This window comes from Heptranchias perlo, chromosome 9 (genome assembly GCF_035084215.1).
Source record: "Heptranchias perlo isolate sHepPer1 chromosome 9, sHepPer1.hap1, whole genome shotgun sequence".
Lineage (NCBI taxonomy): Eukaryota > Metazoa > Chordata > Chondrichthyes > Hexanchiformes > Hexanchidae > Heptranchias > Heptranchias perlo.
The window spans coordinates 1,480,375-1,505,654 of NC_090333.1; the positions used below are offsets into that span (position 1 = coordinate 1,480,375).

General features: G+C 47.4%; 5 non-coding genes and 1 pseudogene across 5 annotated transcripts; 3 read left to right on the plus strand and 3 right to left on the minus strand.

Moving 5' to 3' along the window:
* Positions 1 to 4,724: 4,724 nt before the first annotated feature.
* On the plus strand, positions 4,725 to 4,888 carry LOC137326073 (U1 spliceosomal RNA). The gene has a single exon (XR_010964090.1). It is a non-coding gene; the product is annotated as a U1 spliceosomal RNA (small nuclear RNA).
* A 2,049-nt stretch (positions 4,889 to 6,937) lies between these two features.
* On the minus strand, positions 6,938 to 7,109 carry LOC137325822 (U2 spliceosomal RNA; annotated as a pseudogene).
* A 3,480-nt stretch (positions 7,110 to 10,589) lies between these two features.
* Positions 10,590 to 10,780, plus strand: LOC137325686 (U2 spliceosomal RNA). The gene has a single exon (XR_010963930.1). It is a non-coding gene; the product is annotated as a U2 spliceosomal RNA (small nuclear RNA).
* Positions 10,781 to 12,759: 1,979 nt separating this feature from the next.
* LOC137325861 (U1 spliceosomal RNA) lies at positions 12,760 to 12,923 on the minus strand. The gene has a single exon (XR_010964045.1). It is a non-coding gene; the product is annotated as a U1 spliceosomal RNA (small nuclear RNA).
* Positions 12,924 to 18,056: 5,133 nt separating this feature from the next.
* Positions 18,057 to 18,247, plus strand: LOC137325688 (U2 spliceosomal RNA). Its single transcript, XR_010963932.1, has one exon. It is a non-coding gene; the product is annotated as a U2 spliceosomal RNA (small nuclear RNA).
* Positions 18,248 to 20,226: 1,979 nt separating this feature from the next.
* Positions 20,227 to 20,390, minus strand: LOC137325872 (U1 spliceosomal RNA). The gene has a single exon (XR_010964046.1). It is a non-coding gene; the product is annotated as a U1 spliceosomal RNA (small nuclear RNA).
* Positions 20,391 to 25,280: the final 4,890 nt, after the last annotated feature.

Sequence of the window (25,280 nt, forward strand, 5' to 3'; positions counted from 1 at the left end):
GAGTTTTGTGGATCGCACGTTTCAGGAGGTGGTCACCCCCCAGCTGCAGAGAGTTCAGGTGGAGAGGGAGTGGGTGTCCACCGGACAGACAAGAAGGAACAGGCAGGCCGTGCAGGAGTCCCCTGGGAGTGTGGCACTCACAAATTGGTATTCAGTGTTGAGTCCCAGTGAGGGTGTTGACACCATGGGGGAGTGCAGTCTGGAGCAAATCCACGGCACCGTGGGAGACTCGGCTGCACAGGGTCCGGGGGAGGGGGGGCACAAGAAATGCAGCTGTTATAGAGGATTCGAAAGTCCGGGGGATAGACAGGCATTTCTGCAACCGGCGACGTGAGTCCCACATGGTGTGTTGCCTCCCTGGTGCCAGGGTAAAGGACATCACTGAGAGGGTGCGGAACATTTTGAGGGGGGGCAGGGGAACAGCCAGAAGTCGTGGTCGATGTGGGAACCAATGACATAGGAAGGAAAGGGGTTGAGGTTCTGCAGCGTTTCAGGAGCTAGGGAGGAAGTTAAAAAGCAGGACCTCAAAGATAGTAATCTCTGGATTACTCCCAGTGTCTCGTGCTGGTGAGTGTAGGAATAGTAGGATAAGACAAGTTAATGCGTGGCTGGAGCAATGGTGCAGGAGAGAGGGCTTCAGGTTCCTGGGGCATTGGGACCAGTTCTGTAGGAGGGATCTGTTCAAGATGGACGGTGACACCTCAACAGAACTGGGACCAGTGTCCTCATGGGGAGCTTAACTCGTGCTGTGGGGGAGGGTTAATATAATATAATTGGAATATAATGTGGGAAAATGTGAAGTCATCCACTTTGGGAGGAAAAATAAAAAAGCAAAATATTATTTGAATGGAGAAATACTACAAAATGCTGTGGTACAGTGGGATCTGGGTGTCCTCGTACATGACACACAAAAAGTCAACATACAGGTGCAGCAGGTAATCCGGAAGGCAAACGGACTATTGGCCTTTATTTCTCGGGGGATGGAGTATAAAAGCAGGGAAGTCATGCTACAACTGTACAGGGTGCTGATGAGACCACACCTGGAGTACTGCGTACAGTTCTGGTGCCCTTATTTAAGGAAGGACATACTTGCATTGGAGGCAGTTCAGAGAAGGTTCACGAGGTTGATTCCGGGTATGGAAGGGTTGTCTTATGAGGAAAGATTGAACAGGTTGGGTCTATACTCATTGGAGTTCAGAAGAATGAGAGGAGATCTTCTTGAAACATACAAGATTCTGAGGGGACTCGATAGGGTAGATGCTGAGAGGATGTTACCCCTCATGGGGGAATCTAAAACCAGGGGGCATAGTCTCAGAATAAGGGGTGACCGGTTTAGACTGAAATGAAGTGGAATTTCTTCTCCCAGAGGATCGTGAATCTTTGGAATTCTTTACCCCAAAAAGCTGTGGAGGCTGAGTCATTGAATACATTCAAGGCTGAGTCAGACAAATTTTTAATCAGCAAGGGAGTCAAAGGATATGGGGAAAGGGCGGGAAAGTGGAGTTGAGGTAAAAATCAGATCAGGCATGGTCTCATTAAATGGTGGAGTCGGCTCGAGGGGCCGAGTGGCCTACTCCTGCTCCTATCTCGATGGTCTTATGGTGAAAACTAATTTGGCAGGGGAATGGACACCAGGAGGAAATATTTGAGAGGAGAAACAAGATGCACAGAGGACTGGGAGGGACAAGTAGCACTCGATTAAAGAATAGTTCAGAAATAGGGATCAGTCAGGGGGAAAATGCGAGGCAGTTTAAGATGAGATTGTGGGAGTACCTTCATCACACGGACTGCAGCGGTTCAAGAAGGCGGCTCACCACCACCAGCAACACCCACATTCCATGAACGAATCAGAAAAAAGATTGGAGTGCATTTGCGTAAATTCACGTAGTGTGGTAAATAAGGTTGGTGAGCTGCAGGCTCAAGTCGCCACATGGGACAATGATATAGTGGCAATAACAGAGACCTGGCTCAAAGAAGGGGAGGATTACGTACTTAATATTCCTGGCTACAAGGTATTCAGGAGAAAGAGGGAAGGATAGAAAGGAGGAGGGACTAGCAGTGTTGATCAAAGAAACTGTTATAGCACTGGAAAGGGATGATGTTGTTGAGGGGTCAAAGACAGAATCTATTTGGTTAGAATTAAGGGACAATAGAGGAACTATTATGTTACTGGGTGTACACTGCAGGCCACCAAATAGTGGGGAGGAGAGAGAGGAGAACATTTGCAGGCAAATTACAGAAAGATGCAAGAACTATAGGGCAGTAATAATGGGGGACTTCAATTATCCTAATATAGATTGGGATAGTAACAGTATAAAGGGCAAAGAGGGGGAGGAATTCCTGAAATGTGTTCCAGAGAGCTTTCTGGAACAGTGTGTTTCCAGCCCAACCAGGAAGGAAACAGTGCTGGACCTAGTTCTGGGGAATGAAGTGGGGCTGGTAGAGCATGTTTCAGTGGGGGAGCATTTGGGGAACAGTGATCATAATGTCATTAGGTTTAGAATAGTAATGGAAAAGAACAAGGAACAATCAAATGTGAAAATGCTTAACTGGAGAAGGGCAAATTTCAGTCAGTTAAAAGAGATCATGCCCAGGTGGAGTGGAATCAAAAATCGGCAGGCAAAACGGTAATTGAACGATGGGAGGCCAGTAAGGAGAAGTCTGTTCGAGTGCAGAGTAGACACATCCCAATGAGGGGAAAAGGGCGTTACAAAGCTAGAGCTCCCTGAATGACTAAAGATATCGAGATTAAAATGAAACATAAAAAGGAGGCTTATGATGAATGTAAGGTTCATAATACAGTAGAGAACCAGGCTGAATAATGGAAGTACAGTGGAGACCTTGTTTAAAATAAAGGGAATAATAGGGGCAAAGAGAGAGGATGAGAATAGATTAGAGGCTAATATAAAAGGGAACCCAAAAGTCTTTCATAAACACACGAATAGTAAAAGGGTAGTCAAAGGAGATCTTCTTGTGCAGGCAGAGGATATGGCTGAGGTACTAAATGAATACTTTGCATCGGTCTTCACTAGAGAAGAGGATGCTGCCATTGTACCAGTAAAGGAGGAGGTGGTAGTGATGTTGGACAGGATAAAAATAGATAAAGAGGAGATACTTAAAAGATTGGCAGGGCTCAAAGTAGAAAAGTCACCTGGTCCAGATGGGATGCAATCCAGGTTACTGAGGGAAGTAAGGGTAGAAATTACAGAGGCTCTGGCCACAATCTTCTAATCCTCCTTCGATACGGGGATGGTGCTGGAGGATTGCAAATGTTACACCCCTGTTCAAAAAAGGGGCGAGGTATAAACCCGGCAATTCCAGGCAGTCAGCCCAACATCGGTGGTGAGGAAACTTTGAGGCAAAAATCCAGACAAAATAAATTGGCACTTGGAAGAGTCTGGGCTAATAAATGAAAGTCAGCATGGATTTGTTAAAGGAAAATCGAGTTTGACTAACTTGATTGAGTTCTTTGATGAAGTAACGGAGAGGGTTGATATTGTGTTTATGGACTTTAAAAGGCAATTGATAAAGTACCGCATAGTAGACTTGTTAGCAAAATTAAAGCCCATGCGATTAAAACGATTGTGGCAGCATGGATATAAACTTGGCTATGGGATAGAAAGCAGAGAGTACTGGTGACCGGTTATTTTTCAGACTGGAGGGAAGTATAGAGTGGTGTTCCCCAGGGGTCAGTATTAGGACCACTGCTATTTTTAATATATATTAGTGACCTGGACTTGGATCTGGAGGGTATAATTTCAAAGTTTGCAGATGACACAAAACTCGGAAAAGTAGTAAACAATGTGGAGGATAGTAACAGACTTCAGGGGGACGTAGACAGACTGGTGAAATGGGCAGACACATGGCAGTGAAATTTACTGCAGAGAAGTGTGAAGTGATGCATTTTGGTAAGAAGAATAAGGAGAGGCAATATAAACTAAATGGTACAATTTTAAAGGGGGTGCAGGAACAGAGAGAACTGGGGGTGTATATACATTAACCTTTGAAGGTGACAGGACAAGTTGAGAAGGCTCTTAATCAAGTCCAGGATCCCATATGCTTTATTAAGAGCATAGAGTACAAAAGCAAGGAAGTTAAGTTAAACCTTTATAAAACACTGGTTAGGCCTCAACTGGAGTATTGTGTTCAATTCTGGGCACCGCACTTCAGGAAGGATGGAAAGGCCTTAGGGTTCAAAAGAGATTTACTAGAATGGAACCAGGGATGAGGGACTTCAGTGATGTGGAGAGACTGAAGAAGCTTGGGTTGTTCTCCTTGGAGCAGAGAAGGCGAAGGGGAGATTTGTTAGAGGTGCTCAATATCATGAACGGTTTTGACAGAGTAAATATGAGAAACTGTTTCCAGAGGCAGAAGGGTCAGTAACGAGTGGGTACAGAGATAAAATGATTGGCAAAAGAACCAGAGGCGACATGAGGAAACATTTTTTTATGCAGCCAGTTGTAATGATCTGGAATACACTGCCTGAAAGGGTGGATGAAGCAGATTCAATTGTAACTTTCAAAAGGGAATTGGATAAATACTTGACTTGGAAAAAAATTGACAGGGCCATGGGGAAAGACCACTGCATCGCTGCAGTATTTTCTCTGAGTATGTTATCGGATACATGTTACAATACAGGAGCAAAATTAATCTCTGAGCATTAGCACATTGTGAGTGAAGAGGTAGTGAATGCTGTCAAGTGGCACTGTGTGGAGACATAAGGCATACTTACCTGGCAGGGGAGAATCTGTGATCCTGAAGGTGGATCTCCCAGGATGAGGCTAGCCCATTGCACGCGGGGTGCGCTGACGCCTGCGATGTCCCCAAATGCGGGATACTTAACTGCAAAATTTGTGGTAGTGGGGGACTGCGTTCGGGCTCTCCCCTGCATTGAAACTAAAAGTTTGATTTTCGATCCAGTCGTCCACCAATCGGATGGGAGGTGTTGTTTGTGTGTGTGTGTGTGTGTGTGTGTGTGTACGTTGTGTCAGTCAGTGAGTCTCTCTCTCACTCAGAGGCTGCTGTGGAGGGAAAGCTTTTTAAAAAGAACTTTCATATTGAAAGAAAGATATGTCTCAAGCTGCTGGGCCCTGTCCATTGTCACATTAATGGCAGGGCGGGGCAGGACTGCTTTGACCAGGAGACCTGTTTTCTGGGTCGGAGTTGTGACATTCCAGTGGACCTGCTTTGTGCTGATTTCCCTCCCTCCCGTCCTTCTGAACACCTTTGCCGTTTTATCGAGGGCCAAAAGCCTGTGAAAGGGAAGGACCGGACGGACAGCTCCCTGCTGGTCGGTGCTGCCATTGGGGCCGGCGTGCATGTTCTCAGCCTCATGTACAGGTTCCTCAGGGAGGTTGAGGCAGGTCTAGTGGTTAGGACTGTAGGGTGCTTTGGGGTTGTTCTCACCCTATTGATCGGTGCAGATATCTGGTCCCCGGTCTAGCCAAGGAACACTTATACCTCACGGACCGGGGGTTCAGGAAGACAGGACTTTTGCTAACGCACCCGGTGATGGATCACGTAGCCGAATAGCACAGAGAACACACAAACTCGGTGTTTGAATTTAATCGGAATGTTGGTTTTATTATTCCATCAACACGAAGAAAATAACGATAAAAACGGTCCTACACAGTACATTGAGTTACACACACCCACTACAGTAACTTATCCCGCTGAACAATATGAAAGTTCTTTTTAAAAAGCTTTCCCTCCACAGCAGCCTCTGAGTGAGAGAGAGGCTGGTGGGGACCCTGGAGACACCTATCACACACACACACACACACACACGTATGGTTGGGGCTCACCATTCCTTTGCACTCTTCGGTCTGGCTGACCGGTTCTCTCACATTGGTTTCGTTGGAAGCTGCTCTCCTCCCTGGAGAGCTCAGGTGAAAAAAAAGAGCGAGCAGGAACTAAGAGAGAGAGAGAGAGAAAGAGCTGGAAAAGGGATAAGAGCTAAGAAGCAAGAGAGCAAGAACCAGAGACAGCAAACAAGAGCATAAATCAAGAGACCAAAAGCAAGAGAGCAAACAAGAGAGAGAGAGGTTTCGAACTTCCACGAAAAGACCCTTCTCTTACAATAGTTTTCGTTGTTAAATGAGGCGCTCCATGTCTGTTTAACAGTTCTTACAAAGTTGTTAAGAGTCTTTAATGGCTTTTGATGGTCTCTCATCATGTTGCAATTGCTTCTCTCGATGGGCCATTGTTCTTCGAATTCATTCCGATCGTCGAGCACTTGCCACACAAGGCTCCCTTTTCACCCCACGTCCTCGCTGTCGATTGGTTTTGCATCAGAATCGAGGCCATGTCTGGAGCAGTTGCCTCTCTCAATGACCGACTGCCTCTCGAATTAGTGCTGATCGTTGACCACCTGCTGTAGGTTTTGCATTGAAACAGAGACTGGTGACGTCTCACCTATCCTTCCATCTTAGGATTTTGGTCAATGGCCAAAGTTTTACAAACTCGGAAGAGGAGGAATTCCCAGAATTCTTATAGGAGGCAACCTTTCAAACTCGTTGAGACCTGGGTTCGAATCCCCGTCGGGGGGAGCGACTTTCTGGTGCAGATTAATTGGCACCATCAAAGAAAGTCTCCTTTCCTGAGCGCGATGCTCCACCCTCACCACCACCGCCTTTTCCTCTCCTTGACAGACAGACAGAGAGTTCAGGAGCACGCACACTTTAATCTCGCAGTTTTCACTTGTACGCACAAAGACACGCAGACCCTGCTCGTTTAAAGTCAACGACGTCAAGGTATTTTGCAGTTTGAATTATATCGCTGCGAGGGAGCGAGGGGCACTCAGCCCAGGAGAAGAAAAGAATAGCAATGAGCTGAGAAAGTAAGTGCAATATATCAGCTTTATTCTGAGTAATAATCCATACACACGTAGAGAGACACTGGGAAAGAGCTGTTTTTTCCTTTTGAATATCTCCCCAGAGGGAGGTGCACCGTTCCCAGAGACACTGCAATACTGGGTCGATGCGTGGAGTGGACGGAGCAAGCCCCTATTCCATCTCCCTGTTCCAAAAATCAATTTAATATATGGTCCCCAGATAGGGGACGTATCAGATATTAAACTGATAAGAACAGATTTTTTTTTCCAAAAATATACTTTATTCATAAAATTTGCAGCAATACATATAAAACAGTTGTCATATCACTTTCCAAACGTACACAATACAGATTATACAATTTGCAGGTTACGTCAAGTACAGTTCAATGAACACATTGGACATAATTACAGTTCATGACACTCTCGGGTGTCTCATTGCATCATACTCAACACAGATTATTGCTTGCAGATTCATTTCAGATTCATTGCAGGTACATTACAGCAATTTGAATTTTACATTCTGCCCGAGGGGGTTTTTCCCTGATTGCAGCCCCTCGGTTTACAATGGCGGGAAGGCTCTAAACGGTTGCCTTTCCCCACAGGGCCTTTGCGGCGGCCGCACCCATCCTCAGTGCGTCCCTCAGCACGTAGTCCTGGACCTTGGAATGTGCCAGTCTGCAACACTCGGTCGAGGACAGCTCCTTGTGCTGGAAGACCAGCAAGTTTCGGGCAGACCAAAGGGCGTCTTTCACCGAGTTGATGGTCTTCCAGCAGCAGCTGATGTCCGTCTCAGTGTGCGTCCCAAGGAACAGCCCGTAGAGCACAGAAACCTGTGTTACGGAACTGCTCGGGACGAACCTGGACAGATACCACTGCATCTCTCTCCAGCCCCTCTTTGCAAAGGCACATTCCAGAAGGAGATGGGTGACGGTCTCGTCTCCACCGCAGCCTCCTCTGGGACAGCGCGCGGTGGCGCTGAGTCCGGGAGTGCATGAAGGATCTGACGGGAAGGGCCCTTCTCACCACCAGTCAAGCTAGGTCTTGGTGCTTGTTTGAAAGCTCTGGCGATGAGGCGTTCTGCCAAATGACATTGACAGTCTGCTCGGGGAACCAACCGACAGGATCCACCATCTCCTTTTCCCACAGGGTCTCGAGGACGTTCCGTGCGGACCACTTGCTGATCGCCTTGTGGTCAAAGGTGTTTTCCTGCACAAACCTTTCCACGCAGGACAGGTGGGGCGGAACGGTCCAACTGGACGGAGCGTTCCGTGGCAGCGTGGCCAGGCCCATCCTTCTCAACACCGGGGACAGGTAGAACCTCAGCACGTAGTGACACTTTGTGTTTGCGTACTGAGGGTCTATGCACAGCTTGATGCAGCCGCACACAAAGGTGGCCATCAGGATGAGGGCCACGTTGGGCACGCCTTTCCCCCCTTTCTCTGGAGATTTGTACATCGTGACCCTGCGAACACGGTCCATTTTTGATCTCCAGACAAAGTGGAAGATGGCTCGGGTGACTGTCGCGGCGCAGGAGCGAGGTATGGGCCAGACCTGCGCCACGTACAGCAACACCGAGAGCACCTCGCACCTGATGACCAGGTTCTTGCCCACGATCGAGAGGGATCTAGAGTCATAGAAGTTTACAACATGGAAACAGGCCCTTCGGCCCAACATGTCCATGTCGCCCAGTTGATACCACTAAGCTAGTCCCAATTGCCTGCACTTGGCCCATATCCCTCTATACCCATCTTACCCATGTAACTGTCCAAATGCGTTTTAAAAGACAAAATTGTACCCGCCTCTACTACTGCCTCTGGCAGCTCGTTCCAGACACTCACCACCCTTTGAGTGAAAAAATTGCCCCTCTGGACCTTTTTGTATCTCTCCCCTCTCACCTTAAATCTATGTCCCCTCGTTATAGACTCCCCTACCTTTGGGAAAAGATTTTGACTATCTACCTTATCTATGCCCCTCATTATTTTATAGACTTCTATAAGATCACCCCTTAACCTCCTACTCTCCAGGGAAAAAAGTCCCAGTCTATCCAACCTCTCCCTATAAGTCAAACCATCAAGTCTCGGTAGCATCCTAGTAAATCTTTTCTGCACTCTTTCTAGTTTAATAATATCCTTTCTATAATAGGGTGACCAGAACTGTACACAGTATTCCAAGTGTGGCCTTACTAATGTCCTGTACAACTTCAACAAAACATCCCAACTCCTGTATTCAATGTTCTGACCAATGAAACCAAGCATGCCAAATGCCTTCTTCACCACCCTATCCACCTGTGACTCCACTTTCAAGGAGCTATGAACCTGTACTCCTAGATCTCTTTGTTCTATAACTCTCCCCAACGCCCTACCATTAACGGAGTAGGTCCTGGCCCGATTCGATCTACCTTCCTTGACCCTAGCATCAGGGAGGCAACATACCATCCTGGAGTCACGATTGCGGCCGCAGAAACGCCTATCTGTTCCCCTTACAATTGGATCCCCTATCACTATAGCCCTGCCACTCTTCTTCCTCCCCTCCTGTGCAGCAGAGCCACCCGTGGTGCCACGAAATTGGCTCTTGCTGCTTTCCCCTGATAAGCCATCTCCCCCAACAGTATCCAAAGCTGTATATCTGTTTGAGAGGGAGATGGCCCCAGGGGACTCCTGCTCTACCTGCCTAGTCCTTTTATTCTGCCTGGCGGTCACCCATTTCCTTTCTGCCTGCGTAATCTTTACCTGCGGTGTGACCACCTCACTGATCGTGCTATCCACAATAGTCTCAGCATCATGGATGCTCCACAGTGAATCCACCCGCAGCTCCAGCTCCGAAATGCGGTTAGCCAGTAGCTGCAGCTGGACACACTTCCTGCACACATGGTCGCCAGGGACCCTGGTAGTGTCCATGGCTTCCCGTATGGGGCAGGAGGAACATATCACGGGTGCGAGCTGTGCTGCCATAACTTGCCTTAGATTTACACTGCGTTCACCTCTCAGACTCTCCTCCCGCTCTCTGTCTCCTTTTACACTGTGCTCACCTCTCGGACTCTCCTGCCTCACCTGTGACGTTGCACAGTAGTTTTCTCTTGTTGCAGGTCTGCTGCTGCTTTTATTCCCCACTCTCAGTCTTCTGCTGCTCAGGTCCGCCGCCGCTCTGCGGAAAAAGTTAGGAAAAGCAAGACAAAGCAGCACCTCCTTCCCCCACTTCACCAAACTCCCACACTCACCAAACTCTCAGCTGTCTCACTCGGTGCTCTGTTGTACTCAGTTTTTATTTCCCATTTCCACCCAGCCAGCCAGCCAAGCCGGCATCTGCAGTATTTTCTTTTGATTGGTCTTGCCTGCTGTGGAACGAATGTTTAAACACAAGCTGCTGATTGTCAGCACCTCACCTCTTTCTCAATTGGCCTGTTGTAATCTCACTCAGACACGTCACATCACGTCACTAGTTTTCTCTAAAGAGGTTTCCTTCCACGGCAGTTAGTTAGTGACTGAGACTGACTGACGGAGGTCCGTTGAGACACAACCCTCTCCCATCTGATTGGTGGACTACTGGCAAATTTACAAATCTCTCAAGCAATCCGAGCGAGAAAGGTAAAAACGGCAACTTCTTTAAGCCGATCCACTGTTGCAATTAGAAATGGTGGCAAAATTGTGCCGAGAGCGGGAGAGAACGGCAGTGGTTCTAGACTGCTTTAGACACATTCAGCCAGAGTCAAAGGAGGGAGGGCAGACAGGACCCAAGATCAATTCACATCGAGCGCGTTATCGCTTCTCGGCCTTTTGGCTAAGATCAAGTGTAGTATCTGTTCTTATCAGTTTAATATCTGATACGTCCCCTATCTGGGGACCATATATTAAATTGATTTTTGGAACAGGGAGATGGAATAGGGGCTTGCTCCGTCCACTCCACGCATCGACCCAGTATTGCAGTGTCTCTGGGAACGGTGCACCTCCCTCTGGGGAGATATTCAAAAGGAAAAAACAGCTCTTTCCCAGTGTCTCTCTACGTGAGTATGGATTATTACTCAGAATAAAGCTGATATATTGCACTTACTTTCTCAGCTCATTGCTATTCTTTTCTTCTCCTGGGCTGAGTGCCCCTCGCTCCCTCGCAGCGATATAATTCAAACTGCAAAATACCTTGACGTCGTTGACTTTAAACGAGCAGGGTCTGCGTGTCTTTGTGCGTACAAATGAAAACTGCGAGATTAAAGTGTGTGTGCTCCTGAACTCTCTGTCTGTCTGTCAAGGAGAGGAAAAGGCGGTGGTGGTGAGGGTGGAGCATCGCGCTCAGGAAAGGAGACTTTCTTTGATGCTGCCAATTAATCTGCACCAGAAAGTCGCTCCCCCCGACCGGGATTCGAACCCAGGTCTCAACGAGTTTGAAAGGTTGCGTCCTGTAAGAATTCTGGGAATTCCTCCTCTTCCGAGTTTGGAAAACTTTGGCCATTGACCAAAATCCTAAGATGGAAGGATAGGTGAGACATCACCAGTCTCTGTTTCAATGCAAAACCTACAGCAGGTGGTCAATGATCAGCACTAATTCGAGAGGCAGTCGGTCATTGAGAGAGGCAACTGCTCCAGACATGGCGGAGCCATGCCTCGGTTCTGATGCAAAACCAATCGACAGCGAGGACGTGGGGTGAAAAGGGAGCCTTGTGTGGCAAGTGCTCGACGATCGGAATGAATTCGAAGAACAATGGCCCATCGAGAGAAGCAATTGCAACATGATGAGAGACCATCAAAAGCCATTAAAGACTCTTAACAACTTTGTAAGAACTGTTAAACAGACATGGAGCGCCTCATTTAACAACGAAAACTATTGTAAGAGAGGAGTATATAAGTGGAAGCTCGAAACCCCTCTCTCTCTTGTTTGCTCTCTTGCTTTTGGTCTCTTGTTTTTTGCGCTTGTTTGCTGTCTCTGGTTCTTGCTCTCTTGCTTCTTTGCTCTTATCTCTTTTCCAGCTCTTTCTCTCTCTCTCTTAGTTCCTGCTCGCTCTTTTTTTTTCACCCGAGCTCTCCAGGGAGGAGAGCAGCTTCCAACGAAACCAATGTGAGAGAACCGGTCAGCCAGACCGAAGAGTGTAAAGGAATGGTGAGCCCCAACCATACGTGTGTGTGTGTGATAGGTGTCTCCAGGGTCCCCACCAGCCTCTTAGTTTAGCGGGATAAGGTACTGTAGTGGGTGTGTGTAACTCAATGTACTGTGCAGGACCGTTTTTATCGTTATTTTCTTCGTGTTGATGGAATAATAAAAGCAACATTCCAATTAAATTCAAACACCGAGTTTGTGTGTTCTCTGTGCCATTCGGCTATGTGATCCATCACCGGGTGCGTTAGCAAAAGTCTTGTCTTCCTGAACTCCCGGTCCATGAGGTATAAGTGTTCCTTGGCTAGACCGGGGACCAGATATCTGCACCGATCAATAGGGTGAGAACAACCCCAAAGCACCCTACAGTCCTAACCACTAGACCACCAGGGGAGCTGCCTCAACCTCCCTGAGGAACCTGGACATGAGGCTGAGAACACGCACACCGGCCCCACTGGCAGCACCGACCAGCAGGGGGCCGGCCGGCTGGTCCTTCCCTTTCACAGGCTTTTGGCCCTCGATTAAACGGCAAAGGTGTTCAGAAGGAAGGACGGGAGGGTGGGAAATCAGTGGAATGTCACACCTCCGACCCAGAAAACAGGTCTCCTGGTCAAAGCAGTCCTGCCCCGCCCTGCCATTAATGTGACAATGGACAGGGCCCAGCAGCTTCAGACACATCTTTCTTTCAATATGCAAGTTCTTTTTAAAAACCTTTCCTTCCACAGCAGCCTCTGAGTGAGAGAGAGAGACTGACTGACTGACATAACGTACACACACACACAAAACAACGCCTCCCATCCGATTGGTGGACTACTGGATCGAAAATCTAACTTTTAGTTTCAATGCAGGGGAGAGCGCGAACGCAGTCCCCCACTACCACAAATTTTGCAGTCGAGTATCCCGCATTTGGGGACATCGCAGGTGTCAGCACACCCCGTGTGCAATGGGCTAGCCTCGTCCTGGGAGATCCACCTTCGGGATCACAGATTCTTCCCTGCCAGGTAAGTATGCCTTATGTCGCCACACAGTGCCACTTGACAGCATTCACTGCCTCTTACGGTTGCAACGGCAGGTTTTAAAAATCAGAATGTCCCTTCGCTCGCAACGTGCTGATGCTCTGAGAGATTAATTCTGCTCAAATATTGGACCCTATATCCGATGATATACTCTCGGAGAAAATACTGCAGCAATGCGGTGCCGGCGATGGTTGTTTGCGTGTCGCCCTTCGAGGGAATTGTCCCGCCTCCAGTTGTTGTTGTTGTAATATATACACGCGCGCTGTTGTAGGAATATTGAACTGCAAGTTGTCGCTATAGTAGTAGTTTCGAATCAGCACAAAGCAGGTGCCTCCCTGGAATGTCACACGTGGGTGGCAGGTCCCTCCCTGACCTGGCCTGGAATGTCACGCCTGCGTCCCAGAAAACAGATCTCCTGGTCAAAGCAGTCCCGCCCCGCCCTGGGATTAACATGACAATGGACAGGGCCTAGTCAGGAGCAGCTTGACACACAACTCACAATATGCACTTCTGAAACATTAACGTTGTTCAACAGTTTAACCAGCCTTTAACACGTCTTGTGTTTTAGGAACATAGGAACAGGAGGAGGCCATTCAGCCCTCGTGCCTGCTCCGCCATTTGATAAGATCATGGCTGATCTGTGATCTAACTCCATATACCTGCCTTTGGCCCACATCCCTTAATATCTTTGGTTGCCAAAAAGCTGTCTATCTCAGATTTAAATTTAGCAATTGAGCTAGTATCAATTGCCGTTTGGGGAAGTGAGTTCCAAATGTTTTCTAATCTCACTCCTGAAAGGTCTGGCTCTAATTTTTAGACTGTGCCCCCTACTCCTACAATCCCCAACCAGCGGAAATAGTTTCTCTCTATCCACCCTATCTGTTCCCTTTAATATCTTATAAACTTTGATCAGATCACCCCTTAACCTTCGAAACTCCAGAGAATACAACCCCAAATTGTGTAATCTCTCCTCGTAACTTAACCCTTGAAGTCCAGGTATCATTCTAGTAAACCTACGCTGCACTCCCTCCAAGGCCAATGTGTCCTTCCGAAGGTGCGGTGCCCAGAACTGCTCACAGTACTCCAGGTGCAGTCTTACCAGGGTTTTGTATAGCTGCAGCATAACTTCTGCCCCATTGTACTCCAGTCCTCTAGATATAAAGGCCAGCATTCCATTAGCCTTATTGATTATTTTCTGCACCTGTTCATGACACTTCAATGATCTATGTACCTGGACCCCTCAATCCCTTTGGACATCCACTGTTTTTAACTTTTTACCATTTAGAAAGTATCCTGTTCTATCCTTTTTTGATCCAAAGTGGATGACCTCACATTTGTCTACATTGAATTCCATTTGCCACAGTTTTGCCCATTCACCTAATCGATCAATATCGCTTTGTAATTTTATGTTTTCATCTACACTGTTGACAATGCCACCAATCTTTGTGTCATCGGCAAACTTAGATATGAGACTTTCTATGCCTTCATCTAAGTCGTTAATAAACATTGTGAATAATTGAGGCCCCAAGACAGATCCCTGCGGGACTCCACTAATCACACCCTGCCAATGTGAGTACCTTCCCATTATCCATACTCACTGTCGCCTTTCACTCAGCCAACTTCCGAACCAAGTCCGTACTTTTCCCTCGATTCCATGGGCTTCTATCTTAGCTAACAGTCTCTTCTGTGAGACCTTATCAAATGCCTTCTGGAAGTCCATATAAATAACATCCATTGACATTCCCCTATCCACTACTTTAGTCACCTCTTCAAAAAATTCATTCAGGTTTGTCAAGCACGACCTACCTTTCACAAATCCATGCTGGCTCTCTCTGATTAACTGAAAATTCTCGAGGTAGAAAACTATCCCGGACACACTCAAGAAATTCACTACCTTTCTGACAGTTGCTGGTCTGCTTTTCCCAATCTATGTGAAGGTTGAAGTTCCCCCATTAAGACCACTATGCCTTTGTTACACGCTTGTCTAATTCTGCATTTATACAATCTAGCACTTCAGAGCTGCTGCCAGGGGTCCTATATGCAACTCCCACATAGTCTTAGATCCTTTCCTATTTCTCAATTCAACCCATAAGGTCTCTGTTGGCTGCTTACCTCTCGTTATATCCTCCTTTATCATTGAAGTGATTTCATCTCTAATCACTAAGGATACTCCTCCCCCTCTTCCATTTTACCTATCTCTCCTCTAGACTTTATAACCTGGTATATTTAGTTCCCAATCCTGACCATCCTGCAGCCATGTCTCAGTAATAGCTATCATGTCATACCTTCCAATTTGAATTTGAACCTGTAGTTCATTTAATATACTCTGTGCATTTGTATATAGATCTCTTAGTTGGGCCACACACCCTAGCCTGACCTTCAGCTTTGGTGCTGGGTTAATCTCCTTACGTCTTCTAGTTTTCACTTTATCTGTAGTTCCTAATGTACACTTTGTTTCTGCTGCTATACGCTTTTCCCTTTCACTTGTTCTTGAACAACCGTTTGTACTATTTGTATTGTAAATTTCCCCTGGGTCTTCCCCTCTCATGCTGCTCTCAACTTTACTCCCTTCTGACTCCCCGCTCAGGTTCCCATCCCCCTGCCATTCTAGTTTAAACCTTCCCCAACAGCATTCGCAAACACCCCCGCGAGGACATTGGTCCCGGACCTGCTCGGGTGTAACCCGTCCCGCTTGTACGGGTCCCACCTTTCCCAGAACTAGGAATCGAAATCCCTCCCTCCTACACCATCCCTGCAGCCACGCATTCATCCGGTCTATTCTCTTGTTCCTATAAATAGTAGCACATGGCACTGGTAGTAATCCTGAGATCACTACCTTTGAAGTCCTGCTTTTTAAATTTATCTCCTAACTCCTTAAATTCACATTGCAGGACCTCATCCCTTTTTTTACCTATGTCATTGGTACCAATATGGATCACGACTACTGGCTGTTCACCCTCCCCCTCCAGAATGTCCTGGAGCTGCTCCGCGACATAGAGTCATAGAAGTTTACAACATGGAAACAGGCCCTTCGGCCCAACATGTCCATGTCGCCCAGTTGATACCACTAAGCTAGTCCCAATTGCCTGCACTTGGCCCATATCCCTCTATACCCATCTTACCCATGTAACTGTCCAAATGCGTTTTAAAAGACAAAATTGTACCCGCCTCTACTACTGCCTCTGGCAGCTCGTTCCAGACACTCACCACCCTTTGAGTGAAAAAATTGCCCCTCTGGACCTTTTTGTATCTCTCCCCTCTCACCTTAAATCTATGTCCCCTCGTTATAGACTCCCCTACCTTTGGGAAAAGATTTTGACTATCTACCTTATCTATGCCCCTCATTATTTTATAGACTTCTATAAGATCACCCCTTAACCTCCTACTCTCCAGGGAAAAAAGTCCCAGTCTATCCAACCTCTCCCTATAAGTCAAACCATCAAGTCTCGGTAGCATCCTAGTAAATCTTTTCTGCACTCTTTCTAGTTTAATAATATCCTTTCTATAATAGGGTGACCAGAACTGTACACAGTATTCCAAGTGTGGCCTTACTAATGTCCTGTACAACTTCAACAAAACATCCCAACTCCTGTATTCAATGTTCTGACCAATGAAACCAAGCATGCCGAATGCCTTCTTCACCACCCTATCCACCTGTGACTCCACTTTCAAGGAGCTATGAACCTGTACTCCTAGATCTCTTTGTTCTATAACTCTCCCCAACGCCCTACCATTAACGGAGTAGGTCCTGGCCCGATTCGATCTACCTTCCTTGACCCTAGCATCAGGGAGGCAACATACCATCCTGGAGTCACGATTGCGGCCGCAGAAACGCCTATCTGTTCCCCTTACAATTGGATCCCCTATCACTATAGCCCTGCCACTCTTCTTCCTCCCCTCCTGTGCAGCAGAGCCACCCGTGGTGCCACGAAATTGGCTCTTGCTGCTTTCCCCTGATAAGCCATCTCCCCCAACAGTATCCAAAGCTGTATATCTGTTTGAGAGGGAGATGGCCCCAGGGGACTCCTGCTCTACCTGCCTAGTCCTTTTATTCTGCCTGGCGGTCACCCATTTCCTTTCTGCCTGCGTAATCTTTACCTGCGGTGTGACCACCTCACTGATCGTGCTATCCACAATAGTCTCAGCATCATGGATGCTCCACAGTGAATCCACCCGCAGCTCCAGCTCCGAAATGCGGTTAGCCAGTAGCTGCAGCTGGACACACTTCCTGCACACATGGTCGCCAGGGACCCTGGTAGTGTCCATGGCTTCCCATATGGGGCAGGAGGAACATATCACGGGTGCGAGCTGTGCTGCCATAACTTGCCTTAGATTTACACTGCGTTCACCTCTCAGACTCTCCTCCCGCTCTCTGTCTCCTTTTACACTGTGCTCACCTCTCGGACTCTCCTGCCTCACCTGTGACGTTGCACAGTAGTTTTCTCTTGTTGCAGGTCTGCTGCTGCTTTTATTCCCCACTCTCAGTCTTCTGCTGCTCAGGTCCGCCGCCGCTCTGCGGAAAAAGTTAGGAAAAGCAAGACAAAGCAGCACCTCCTTCCCCCACTTCACCAAACTCCCACACTCACCAAACTCTCAGCTGTCTCACTCGGTGCTCTGTTGTACTCAGTTTTTATTTCCCATTTCCACCCAGCCAGCCAGCCAAGCCGGCATCTGCAGTATTTTCTTTTGATTGGTCTTGCCTGCTGTGGAACGAATGTTTAAACACAAGCTGCTGATTGTCAGCACCTCACCTCTTTCTCAATTGGCCTGTTGTAATCTCACTCAGACACGTCACATCACGTCACTAGTTTTCTCTAAAGAGGTTTCCTTCCACGGCAGTTAGTTAGTGACTGAGACTGACTGACGGAGGTCCGTTGAGACACAACCCTCTCCCATCTGATTGGTGGACTACTGGCAAATTTACAAATCTCTCAAGCAATCCGAGCGAGAAAGGTAAAAACGGCAACTTCTTTAAGCCGATCCACTGTTGCAATTAGAAATGGTGGCAAAATTGTGCCGAGAGCGGGAGAGAACGGCAGTGGTTCTAGACTGCTTTAGACACATTCAGCCAGAGTCAAAGGAGGGAGGGCAGACAGGACCCAAGATCAATTCACATCGAGCGCGTTATCGCTTCTCGGCCTTTTGGCTAAGATCAAGTGTAGTATCTGTTCTTATCAGTTTAATATCTGATACGTCCCCTATCTGGGGACCATATATTAAATTGATTTTTGGAACAGGGAGATGGAATAGGGGCTTGCTCCGTCCACTCCACGCATCGACCCAGTATTGCAGTGTCTCTGGGAACGGTGCACCTCCCTCTGGGGAGATATTCAAAAGGAAAAAACAGCTCTTTCCCAGTGTCTCTCTACGTGAGTATGGATTATTACTCAGAATAAAGCTGATATATTGCACTTACTTTCTCAGCTCATTGCTATTCTTTTCTTCTCCTGGGCTGAGTGCCCCTCGCTCCCTCGCAGCGATATAATTCAAACTGCAAAATACCTTGACGTCGTTGACTTTAAACGAGCAGGGTCTGCGTGTCTTTGTGCGTACAAATGAAAACTGCGAGATTAAAGTGTGTGTGCTCCTGAACTCTCTGTCTGTCTGTCAAGGAGAGGAAAAGGCGGTGGTGGTGAGGGTGGAGCATCGCGCTCAGGAAAGGAGACTTTCTTTGATGCTGCCAATTAATCTGCACCAGAAAGTCGCTCCCCCCGACCGGGATTCGAACCCAGGTCTCAACGAGTTTGAAAGGTTGCGTCCTGTAAGAATTCTGGGAATTCCTCCTCTTCCGAGTTTGGAAAACTTTGGCCATTGACCAAAATCCTAAGATGGAAGGATAGGTGAGACATCACCAGTCTCTGTTTCAATGCAAAACCTACAGCAGGTGGTCAATGATCAGCACTAATTCGAGAGGCAGTCGGTCATTGAGAGAGGCAACTGCTCCAGACATGGCGGAGCCATGCCTCGGTTCTGATGCAAAACCAATCGACAGCGAGGACGTGGGGTGAAAAGGGAGCCTTGTGTGGCAAGTGCTCGACGATCGGAATGAATTCGAAGAACAATGGCCCATCGAGAGAAGCAATTGCAACATGATGAGAGACCATCAAAAGCCATTAAAGACTCTTAACAACTTTGTAAGAACTGTTAAACAGACATGGAGCGCCTCATTTAACAACGAAAACTATTGTAAGAGAGGAGTATATAAGTGGAAGCTCGAAACCCCTCTCTCTCTTGTTTGCTCTCTTGCTTTTGGTCTCTTGTTTTTTGCGCTTGTTTGCTGTCTCTGGTTCTTGCTCTCTTGCTTCTTTGCTCTTATCTCTTTTCCAGCTCTTTCTCTCTCTCTCTTAGTTCCTGCTCGCTCTTTTTTTTTCACCCGAGCTCTCCAGGGAGGAGAGCAGCTTCCAACGAAACCAATGTGAGAGAACCGGTCAGCCAGACCGAAGAGTGTAAAGGAATGGTGAGCCCCAACCATACGTGTGTGTGTGTGATAGGTGTCTCCAGGGTCCCCACCAGCCTCTTAGTTTAGCGGGATAAGGTACTGTAGTGGGTGTGTGTAACTCAATGTACTGTGCAGGACCGTTTTTATCGTTATTTTCTTCGTGTTGATGGAATAATAAAAGCAACATTCCAATTAAATTCAAACACCGAGTTTGTGTGTTCTCTGTGCCATTCGGCTATGTGATCCATCACCGGGTGCGTTAGCAAAAGTCTTGTCTTCCTGAACTCCCGGTCCATGAGGTATAAGTGTTCCTTGGCTAGACCGGGGACCAGATATCTGCACCGATCAATAGGGTGAGAACAACCCCAAAGCACCCTACAGTCCTAACCACTAGACCACCAGGGGAGCTGCCTCAACCTCCCTGAGGAACCTGGACATGAGGCTGAGAACACGCACACCGGCCCCACTGGCAGCACCGACCAGCAGGGGGCCGGCCGGCTGGTCCTTCCCTTTCACAGGCTTTTGGCCCTCGATTAAACGGCAAAGGTGTTCAGAAGGAAGGACGGGAGGGTGGGAAATCAGTGGAATGTCACACCTCCGACCCAGAAAACAGGTCTCCTGGTCAAAGCAGTCCTGCCCCGCCCTGCCATTAATGTGACAATGGACAGGGCCCAGCAGCTTCAGACACATCTTTCTTTCAATATGCAAGTTCTTTTTAAAAACCTTTCCTTCCACAGCAGCCTCTGAGTGAGAGAGAGAGACTGACTGACTGACATAACGTACACACACACACAAAACAACGCCTCCCATCCGATTGGTGGACTACTGGATCGAAAATCTAACTTTTAGTTTCAATGCAGGGGAGAGCGCGAACGCAGTCCCCCACTACCACAAATTTTGCAGTCGAGTATCCCGCATTTGGGGACATCGCAGGTGTCAGCACACCCCGTGTGCAATGGGCTAGCCTCGTCCTGGGAGATCCACCTTCGGGATCACAGATTCTTCCCTGCCAGGTAAGTATGCCTTATGTCGCCACACAGTGCCACTTGACAGCATTCACTGCCTCTTACGGTTGCAACGGCAGGTTTTAAAAATCAGAATGTCCCTTCGCTCGCAACGTGCTGATGCTCTGAGAGATTAATTCTGCTCAAATATTGGACCCTATATCCGATGATATACTCTCGGAGAAAATACTGCAGCAATGCGGTGCCGGCGATGGTTGTTTGCGTGTCGCCCTTCGAGGGAATTGTCCCGCCTCCAGTTGTTGTTGTTGTAATATATACACGCGCGCTGTTGTAGGAATATTGAACTGCAAGTTGTCGCTATAGTAGTAGTTTCGAATCAGCACAAAGCAGGTGCCTCCCTGGAATGTCACACGTGGGTGGCAGGTCCCTCCCTGACCTGGCCTGGAATGTCACGCCTGCGTCCCAGAAAACAGATCTCCTGGTCAAAGCAGTCCCGCCCCGCCCTGGGATTAACATGACAATGGACAGGGCCTAGTCAGGAGCAGCTTGACACACAACTCACAATATGCACTTCTGAAACATTAACGTTGTTCAACAGTTTAACCAGCCTTTAACACGTCTTGTGTTTTAGGAACATAGGAACAGGAGGAGGCCATTCAGCCCTCGTGCCTGCTCCGCCATTTGATAAGATCATGGCTGATCTGTGATCTAACTCCATATACCTGCCTTTGGCCCACATCCCTTAATATCTTTGGTTGCCAAAAAGCTGTCTATCTCAGATTTAAATTTAGCAATTGAGCTAGTATCAATTGCCGTTTGGGGAAGTGAGTTCCAAATGTTTTCTAATCTCACTCCTGAAAGGTCTGGCTCTAATTTTTAGACTGTGCCCCCTACTCCTACAATCCCCAACCAGCGGAAATAGTTTCTCTCTATCCACCCTATCTGTTCCCTTTAATATCTTATAAACTTTGATCAGATCACCCCTTAACCTTCGAAACTCCAGAGAATACAACCCCAAATTGTGTAATCTCTCCTCGTAACTTAACCCTTGAAGTCCAGGTATCATTCTAGTAAACCTACGCTGCACTCCCTCCAAGGCCAATGTGTCCTTCCGAAGGTGCGGTGCCCAGAACTGCTCACAGTACTCCAGGTGCAGTCTTACCAGGGTTTTGTATAGCTGCAGCATAACTTCTGCCCCATTGTACTCCAGTCCTCTAGATATAAAGGCCAGCATTCCATTAGCCTTATTGATTATTTTCTGCACCTGTTCATGACACTTCAATGATCTATGTACCTGGACCCCTCAATCCCTTTGGACATCCACTGTTTTTAACTTTTTACCATTTAGAAAGTATCCTGTTCTATCCTTTTTTGATCCAAAGTGGATGACCTCACATTTGTCTACATTGAATTCCATTTGCCACAGTTTTGCCCATTCACCTAATCGATCAATATCGCTTTGTAATTTTATGTTTTCATCTACACTGTTGACAATGCCACCAATCTTTGTGTCATCGGCAAACTTAGATATGAGACTTTCTATGCCTTCATCTAAGTCGTTAATAAACATTGTGAATAATTGAGGCCCCAAGACAGATCCCTGCGGGACTCCACTAATCACACCCTGCCAATGTGAGTACCTTCCCATTATCCATACTCACTGTCGCCTTTCACTCAGCCAACTTCCGAACCAAGTCCGTACTTTTCCCTCGATTCCATGGGCTTCTATCTTAGCTAACAGTCTCTTCTGTGAGACCTTATCAAATGCCTTCTGGAAGTCCATATAAATAACATCCATTGACATTCCCCTATCCACTACTTTAGTCACCTCTTCAAAAAATTCATTCAGGTTTGTCAAGCACGACCTACCTTTCACAAATCCATGCTGGCTCTCTCTGATTAACTGAAAATTCTCGAGGTAGAAAACTATCCCGGACACACTCAAGAAATTCACTACCTTTCTGACAGTTGCTGGTCTGCTTTTCCCAATCTATGTGAAGGTTGAAGTTCCCCCATTAAGACCACTATGCCTTTGTTACACGCTTGTCTAATTCTGCATTTATACAATCTAGCACTTCAGAGCTGCTGCCAGGGGTCCTATATGCAACTCCCACATAGTCTTAGATCCTTTCCTATTTCTCAATTCAACCCATAAGGTCTCTGTTGGCTGCTTACCTCTCGTTATATCCTCCTTTATCATTGAAGTGATTTCATCTCTAATCACTAAGGATACTCCTCCCCCTCTTCCATTTTACCTATCTCTCCTCTAGACTTTATAACCTGGTATATTTAGTTCCCAATCCTGACCATCCTGCAGCCATGTCTCAGTAATAGCTATCATGTCATACCTTCCAATTTGAATTTGAACCTGTAGTTCATTTAATATACTCTGTGCATTTGTATATAGATCTCTTAGTTGGGCCACACACCCTAGCCTGACCTTCAGCTTTGGTGCTGGGTTAATCTCCTTACGTCTTCTAGTTTTCACTTTATCTGTAGTTCCTAATGTACACTTTGTTTCTGCTGCTATACGCTTTTCCCTTTCACTTGTTCTTGAACAACCGTTTGTACTATTTGTATTGTAAATTTCCCCTGGGTCTTCCCCTCTCATGCTGCTCTCAACTTTACTCCCTTCTGACTCCCCGCTCAGGTTCCCATCCCCCTGCCATTCTAGTTTAAACCTTCCCCAACAGCATTCGCAAACACCCCCGCGAGGACATTGGTCCCGGACCTGCTCGGGTGTAACCCGTCCCGCTTGTACGGGTCCCACCTTTCCCAGAACTAGGAATCGAAATCCCTCCCTCCTACACCATCCCTGCAGCCACGCATTCATCCGGTCTATTCTCTTGTTCCTATAAATAGTAGCACATGGCACTGGTAGTAATCCTGAGATCACTACCTTTGAAGTCCTGCTTTTTAAATTTATCTCCTAACTCCTTAAATTCACATTGCAGGACCTCATCCCTTTTTTTACCTATGTCATTGGTACCAATATGGATCACGACTACTGGCTGTTCACCCTCCCCCTCCAGAATGTCCTGGAGCTGCTCCGCGACATAGAGTCATAGAAGTTTACAACATGGAAACAGGCCCTTCGGCCCAACATGTCCATGTCGCCCAGTTGATACCACTAAGCTAGTCCCAATTGCCTGCACTTGGCCCATATCCCTCTATACCCATCTTACCCATGTAACTGTCCAAATGCGTTTTAAAAGACAAAATTGTACCCGCCTCTACTACTGCCTCTGGCAGCTCGTTCCAGACACTCACCACCCTTTGAGTGAAAAAATTGCCCCTCTGGACCTTTTTGTATCTCTCCCCTCTCACCTTAAATCTATGTCCCCTCGTTATAGACTCCCCTACCTTTGGGAAAAGATTTTGACTATCTACCTTATCTATGCCCCTCATTATTTTATAGACTTCTATAAGATCACCCCTTAACCTCCTACTCTCCAGGGAAAAAAGTCCCAGTCTATCCAACCTCTCCCTATAAGTCAAACCATCAAGTCTCGGTAGCATCCTAGTAAATCTTTTCTGCACTCTTTCTAGTTTAATAATATCCTTTCTATAATAGGGTGACCAGAACTGTACACAGTATTCCAAGTGTGGCCTTACTAATGTCCTGTACAACTTCAACAAAACATCCCAACTCCTGTATTCAATGTTCTGACCAATGAAACCAAGCATGCCGAATGCCTTCTTCACCACCCTATCCACCTGTGACTCCACTTTCAAGGAGCTATGAACCTGTACTCCTAGATCTCTTTGTTCTATAACTCTCCCCAACGCCCTACCATTAACGGAGTAGGTCCTGGCCCGATTCGATCTACCTTCCTTGACCCTAGCATCAGGGAGGCAACATACCATCCTGGAGTCACGATTGCGGCCGCAGAAACGCCTATCTGTTCCCCTTACAATTGGATCCCCTATCACTATAGCCCTGCCACTCTTCTTCCTCCCCTCCTGTGCAGCAGAGCCACCCGTGGTGCCACGAAATTGGCTCTTGCTGCTTTCCCCTGATAAGCCATCTCCCCCAACAGTATCCAAAGCTGTATATCTGTTTGAGAGGGAGATGGCCCCAGGGGACTCCTGCTCTACCTGCCTAGTCCTTTTATTCTGCCTGGCGGTCACCCATTTCCTTTCTGCCTGCGTAATCTTTACCTGCGGTGTGACCACCTCACTGATCGTGCTATCCACAATAGTCTCAGCATCATGGATGCTCCACAGTGAATCCACCCGCAGCTCCAGCTCCGAAATGCGGTTAGCCAGTAGCTGCAGCTGGACACACTTCCTGCACACATGGTCGCCAGGGACCCTGGTAGTGTCCATGGCTTCCCATATGGGGCAGGAGGAACATATCACGGGTGCGAGCTGTGCTGCCATAACTTGCCTTAGATTTACACTGCGTTCACCTCTCAGACTCTCCTCCCGCTCTCTGTCTCCTTTTACACTGTGCTCACCTCTCGGACTCTCCTGCCTCACCTGTGACGTTGCACAGTAGTTTTCTCTTGTTGCAGGTCTGCTGCTGCTTTTATTCCCCACTCTCAGTCTTCTGCTGCTCAGGTCCGCCGCCGCTCTGCGGAAAAAGTTAGGAAAAGCAAGACAAAGCAGCACCTCCTTCCCCCACTTCACCAAACTCCCACACTCACCAAACTCTCAGCTGTCTCACTCGGTGCTCTGTTGTACTCAGTTTTTATTTCCCATTTCCACCCAGCCAGCCAGCCAAGCCGGCATCTGCAGTATTTTCTTTTCATTGGTCTTGCCTGCTGTGGAACGAATGTTTAAACACAAGCTGCTGATTGTCAGCACCTCACCTCTTTCTCAATTGGCCTGTTGTAATCTCACTCAGACACGTCACATCACGTCACTAGTTTTCTCTAAAGAGGTTTCCTTCCACGGCAGTTAGTTAGTGACTGAGACTGACTGACGGAGGTCCGTTGAGACAC